Source organism: Cololabis saira, chromosome 9 (assembly GCF_033807715.1).
Source record: "Cololabis saira isolate AMF1-May2022 chromosome 9, fColSai1.1, whole genome shotgun sequence".
Taxonomy (NCBI): Eukaryota; Metazoa; Chordata; class Actinopteri; order Beloniformes; family Belonidae; genus Cololabis; species Cololabis saira.
This window is the reverse complement of record NC_084595.1, coordinates 39,110,033-39,116,395: the sequence shown is the minus strand read 5'-3', so window position 1 is coordinate 39,116,395 and position 6,363 is coordinate 39,110,033.

Sequence of the window (6,363 nt, the reverse complement as noted above, 5' to 3'; positions counted from 1 at the left end):
TGGCTTCCAGTGAGTCAAAGGATAGAGTTTAAAATCTTACTGGTCTACAAAGCACTGAATGGTCTTGGACCAAAATACATGGTTGATCTGTTAGTTCCCTATGAAGCTCCCAGACCCCTGAGCTTCATCTGGATCTGGTTTGTTGTGGTTCCAGAACCAGAACCAAGCAAGGTGAGGCAGCGTTCAGTTATTCTGCTCCTCACCGGTGGAACAAACTTCCTGTAGACCTGAGGTCTGCTCCAACTGTCATCTCCTTTAAAGGAGCTTGAGGCAGGATTGAGGAAAAAAATTTGTATACGTTGTAAGTTTTCTAGTAATAATGTCAGATGAAGCGTTCCAAACCAAAAAGAATGAGCCCTCTACCGTATCTCTCCGTTGCCTTGAACAGGCTGTGTGCTGCAAAATGTGCTGCAATTCGGAGGCCGAATTTCCCGCGCTGTCCTGCGGATGTGACGTCATTGACGCTGCATGCGCGTTCTCCCCGTTCTCCCGTGCCGGCTTCACTGTTGGCTGCAGTACCCCCGACGGCCGTCGTGGTGAAGGGTGGCGCTAGAGAGTCTCATTTCTTAAAAGGGTTAGCCTCATGCTCCTTTAAATCAGGCCTAAAAACATTACTGTTTACTGAAGCGTACTCTTAAATTAAATACTGACCTGCTGTATTCTACTGCCCTTACTTTTTAACAACTTGTGCTTTTATTATTTTACCTCTTTTCTTATCGTTTTATTTCATTTTATTTATATATATTTTATTATTTAATTAGGGCCCAACAGAGCCCTTACATTTCGAAGGCCCTATTGTATCTGTAGGAGATGTTTTTATTTTCCTCCTTTTTCTTCCGACGAAATGAGGGCCTTTTTGCCCCCCTAAACGTGCCCCAAAAGTCACCAAATTTTGCACACAAGCCAGGCCTGGCGAAAAATTTGATATTTAATGGTTTACATTAATGGGCGTGGCCTAACGGCTCAACAGCGCCCCCTAGAAAACTTTGTGCCTCAAGCCCCACAATACGGTTTGACGTACATGCACGAAAATCGGTACACACCTGTATCCTGTCGCAACTTAAAGAAAAGTCTCTTGGCGCCATGGCCGAAACCGAACAGGAAGTTGGCCATTTTGAATTAATCGTGTAATTTTGGCGCAATTTATGCCATTTCCTCGGCCGTTAATGCGGCCCCAACCCCAACGTGCACCCAGGTGTGTTATACATCAAAATGTGCGTCTTGATCCTGCAACGATGCGTATTACTTTTCTCAGTCAAAAGCGTTACAGTGGCGATGATAAATGCCAAAAGGCACACCCCCCCGTCATCTGATTGGTCCATATTTGATAGTTCCTACTTTCTGCCATAACTTTTGAATGGTTTGACATAGAGAGTCGTGCGTGGTGTCACCGGACATGGTTTTCAGAACTTGACCTACATTGGCATGAATTAGCCCCGCCCCTTCTTCTGATTGGTCGATATTTGATAGATCCTATTTTATGCCATAACTTTTGAATGGAATGACATAAAGACTTGTGGATGGTGTCATCGGACATGGTTTTGAGTCCTTGAACATAATTGGTGCAAATTAGCCCCGCCCCTTCATCTGATTGGTCGATATCTGACAGTTCCTACTTTATGCCATAACTTGAATGGTTTGATATAGAGAGTTGTGGCTGGTGTCATCCACTAAATGTCCAGGCCTGAAGAATCTACATACAAGTCATACAAGCTTCCACTGCAGCCTGAACGTGCACAAGGGTGCGAGGGCCCGTTCATCGCTGCTTGCAGCTTTAATTGTGTCTTGCTGCTTTTAATGTTGATGTAAAGCACTTTGAATTACCTTGTGTTGAATTGTGTTATACAAATACGCTTGCCTTGCCTTACCTTTGTCTCATTTTGTTGCTCTTCGGTGAACTGACTGGCCCAGCCTCCTTCAGCCATGACCACTAGACATGATGGCATGATGGTCTCATGGGTTCTTCACCTTTAATCTCTCACATTAAATCTCACACTGCACAATTTGATAAAAGGTCATTTTTAATTCTCATCAACTTCATTTAATTTGTTAATATGCATCTATTTATGCATTTCAGGCCCACAAAACATTAAACAAAATAGGTGCAATTTAGTGCAAGGAGGAAGTTGGAAGAAAAGAAAGATTTTATTTTAGATTCAGATTCAAATGTATTGTTTTGTACACAGTAAGGCAATGTGGCAGTAAAATTCATTGTTTTCTTTGTGGTCCACAATGAATGCCAAACAATATAGAGTCCAAATATAAAATAGATAAGCACACAATAAAGAGCATTTGAAAAAGGGATCATGTTAAAAATACAAGAGAATTATCAACTGACTAGACATACCATTATGTGGATAAAAACGTAGCTGCAAACAGGTGACGTCAGTGTGTCTGTGATGATGATCTCATGTAAAGGCAGTATCGGCATAATCTCTAAAGATCAAAGGCGGGAAATGAAGTGCTTAAAACGATGATCCTCAAAGAAAATTGGAGGGGATTTGCACATTTCTCCTGTTTGAGTGAATAATGCCATTAAACAAACCAAAGAACCTGGAGGAATTTCAGTGAATAGATGGCAAAGATGCAGGCTGGGCTGGAGTGTACAAAAGTCAAAAAAGACCACCCAGACTGTTTTCAGCAAGTCCATAAATCTAGACTGTGATGGCATGTAGTCGTTTCATCAAGTCATTTATACTTCTGTGGTGGTAAAATAAATGCAGATAAATGTATCGATGGCACCATATGCTACCATCAACACGGGACCATCCATCCATCCATCCATCCATCCATCCATCCATCCATCCATCCATCCATCCATCCATCCATCCATCCATCCATCCATCCATCCATCCATCCATGCATCCATCCATCCATCCATCCATCCATCCAGCAGTTCTGAGTTTTCCGCAACAATGAAGTTAGACAACAAAAACTCATACTTTTGCACACCTTGAGACATGTTTTAAAGACAAATGATAGTAAATAACACGTCAAACACCTCAACACTTTGTGTCATCAATGCCAGGAAATCTTTTAACTATCGTGAGAGAGAAAATGTTGCAGAATACATTCTAGGACTGAAATACTAAAGTATCGATATATTATACTGAATTTCATGAAGTTGATGTGAAAAACCATGAAATTGTGGATTTATGTTGTTTGCGAAGAGATAAATGTTATAGCAAATCTTAGGATCATTGCTTTTTTTGCATCGCAACAATTGTGCTGCCACTAATATGCTTCCAGAACATGATGGTGTGGTAGTTGTATAGCCTACAGTACATTAATGTAAAACTATTGCCCCAACTGTTCGGATGCCTGTTTGTAAGTCTGTTTATTAGTACCAGAGAAAAGTGAAGGAGGTTTCACAAGAGAGTATCCACAACATGGTTCATCTTTAAGGTTTCTGGAACTAAGGTTATATAATCAATTCTCCCTCCAGCCATATACGATATATTGCTAGAGGGAGAATTGATGAGTGGATGTAGCCTGATGTGACTTGGAAATCTTGGGGAATCTGAAATCTTACAGGCTGCTGATGTATGCTGACAATTTAAGGTTTTTGCATTTTCAGTGAATAATAGAGTGGAGTTCACAAATTGGTCAGGGTAAAAGGTTTAGCCCAAAATCTAGCTTCTCCCCTTGATGCATAGTTTTATTTTTAATGATGAGGACAGGAAAATGCCATTAATGCATAATAAATGAAGGTTTTATACACAAGTGACGTTGATGGCTTCAGATATGTGACACCTTTAGAAGATTTTCCTCTTAACGCCCACTTTTTATACATCACTTTTCCTTCATGAAAAGCCCTTTTTATGGTCAGTTTTTAGATTTTAAAAGCTTTAATAGCTTTATAAAATCTGACGGGTCTGTCAATGGGCCAGAGGTCTTTAGAAAGTTCAACGGCTGAACCTCCTGAGCTACAACTGCCCACGTTGTTCACACTCACTACCCATCAATGAAACAAAGAACAAATTAGTCTTGTTGCTGATGTGCCCCTGACTGCTCTGCCTACTGAAGAGAGTATCTGAGCTCTCGCCTGCCCTATATTTTTTTTTCTGCCATTCAAGAAGGTGCCAGACTTCAGACAACGTTTGCATGTTAATTAAGGCAGAGCGCCGGTTTTAAACTTGTGACTCTCTCTGAGGGAGTAAAGGAGAAGCTGCAGCTTGCTGCGCTACCCTGCTGTTTCTGGCTTGTTGTGAGAGGAATGAAGTGTTGAATAATTAACCTTCGAGCGCTTGAAAAGTCAGGAACCAGGCTCGCTTTCTTGGCTGTGTTTTAGACTTTGAACACTGTTCCTGTTGCTGCTCAAACTTCCGCAGGAGTTTGGGTTGTTGCAAGGTTAAATCTCAGCCAGTAACAAGTTACAAAACATGCAATAGGCAAGCAACTTTTCTCTCCGCTCTTCACTTTGTAGGGGACGCCACAGGACATCACCGTGTTCCGCATACAGCATCAAGTCGGTAAAGGTTTTACACCGTATACCCCTCCTGACATAATCCTGGCGGTTTATCTTGGCTTGGGACTGGCATCATTAGTGGCTTTGGGAATGGGGATGATGTGGGGATCAGTGTTGCCCGGGGACACTTTAGCACGTGTCAGGGAAGGGGATCAAACCAACGATACATTTGAGGTGGGAGTCACCCAACTGTAGCCTACCCATGCAATACAAATATAAGAATTTGTAATTGTCAATTATCAATTATATCAGTGGTTCTTAAGTACTTACAGGTTAAAAGCTTTATAGAATCACAGGCCCATACCCTGGATAGACCCCCCATGTCAGATATAGAGGAATGCATTGTAAGAAATAAAGACGGTAAGGGTCAGCTATCAGTATTGTACAGTATGCTACAATCCAAATCGAAGGATAACTCCCACTGTAGACTCAATGCATGGAGAGACGACTTGGGAATTAATATAACAGAAAATGAGTGGGAAAAAGCTTGTCTAAAGGCGCAAACAAAGACTATAAATTCGGCACTAAAACTAATACAATACAAGTGGCTATTCAGAACTTATGTGACACCTGTAAAATTACATCATTACAATCCCAACATTCCTGATAGCTGTATAAAATGTAATGGTTGTGCTTGCACTCTGCTGCACTGCATGTGGGAATGCCACAAAATTCAGTCATTTTGGATGGATGTAACTAACATGATTTCACGTATAACTAACACAGCGGTTCCATTTGAGGCAAGGCTCTGTATTTTGGGTATTGATTGGTCCTCAACCTTTTTTCAGTGATGTACCCCCTGTGAAATATTTTTTCAGCCAAGTACCTCCTAACCAGCGCAAAGCACTTTTGGTTGTAAAAAAAAGACCTAAAACAGAGCACTGTGCCATGAGTAACTGATTTATTAAACATAAAAAATATTGCTGCTATGCTTCAACCACGACTCCATCGTTGGTCCAAGTGATTGACAGATGAAGCCATGTGGCTTTTGACAGGTGAGGTGGAACCATCCTGGTGTGGGGGATTCTCTGGGGTTTTAGGATAATAAGTTGAATAGCCTACTCCTGAAGATAAAATTATTTTTATGAATTTAGACTTATATTTTCCTCAATTATTTATGAAATAATTATTTTTAAAGGATTTTTGCATGGATACTACTTTTTAAATATATGTATATTTTAAAATCTCATGTACCCCCTGGAGTGTCTTCACGTACCCCCAGGGGTACACGTACCCCCATTTGAGAACCACTGAATGATATGGTATGATGGGTTGGCGATCTTACCCCAGTGTGCCCAGCATCTGCTCGATGGCAGCCGGTATAGGCTCCCCTCCCCCAACCACACTGAACAGGATGAACAGGTTAGAATACAAATATTGACACAGCGTTTCACATTTTATTTGATTTACTTTTTTTTTTTTTTAAAGGCGTGGTGGCTTGGTGGTGAGCACTGTTGCTTCACAGCTTGAAGGTTCCTGGTCTGAATCCTGGCCGGGGCCCTTTGGTGTCTGGGGTGCATGATATGTTAGGGTTATGGTGTATATGTCCCTGTGCTTCAGTAAGTTTCCAGGTACTCCATTTTCCCAATTGTGGTTCTTTTCCTTTATGTGGTCCTGCATTGAGTGCACCCTCCCTTTTGCACAAGACAGCTGTAAAACCCCTGTGAATCGGAAAAAGATAGCATAGATAGACGATGGATGGACATATTCTATTTCTTAAAGGAAAGACATGTTAAAGAGGAAAATAGAATTTGACGGGTTGCTAGTTTAATAATTTATAATGAAAACTAGTAACAGGTAGAATATGATGGCTCAATAAATAAAGCGTGGCCTAGAAAAGATAAAAAGGTGTGAGAAAAAGTAAAATGGTTTATTTAAAGCGAGAAAATAAAGAC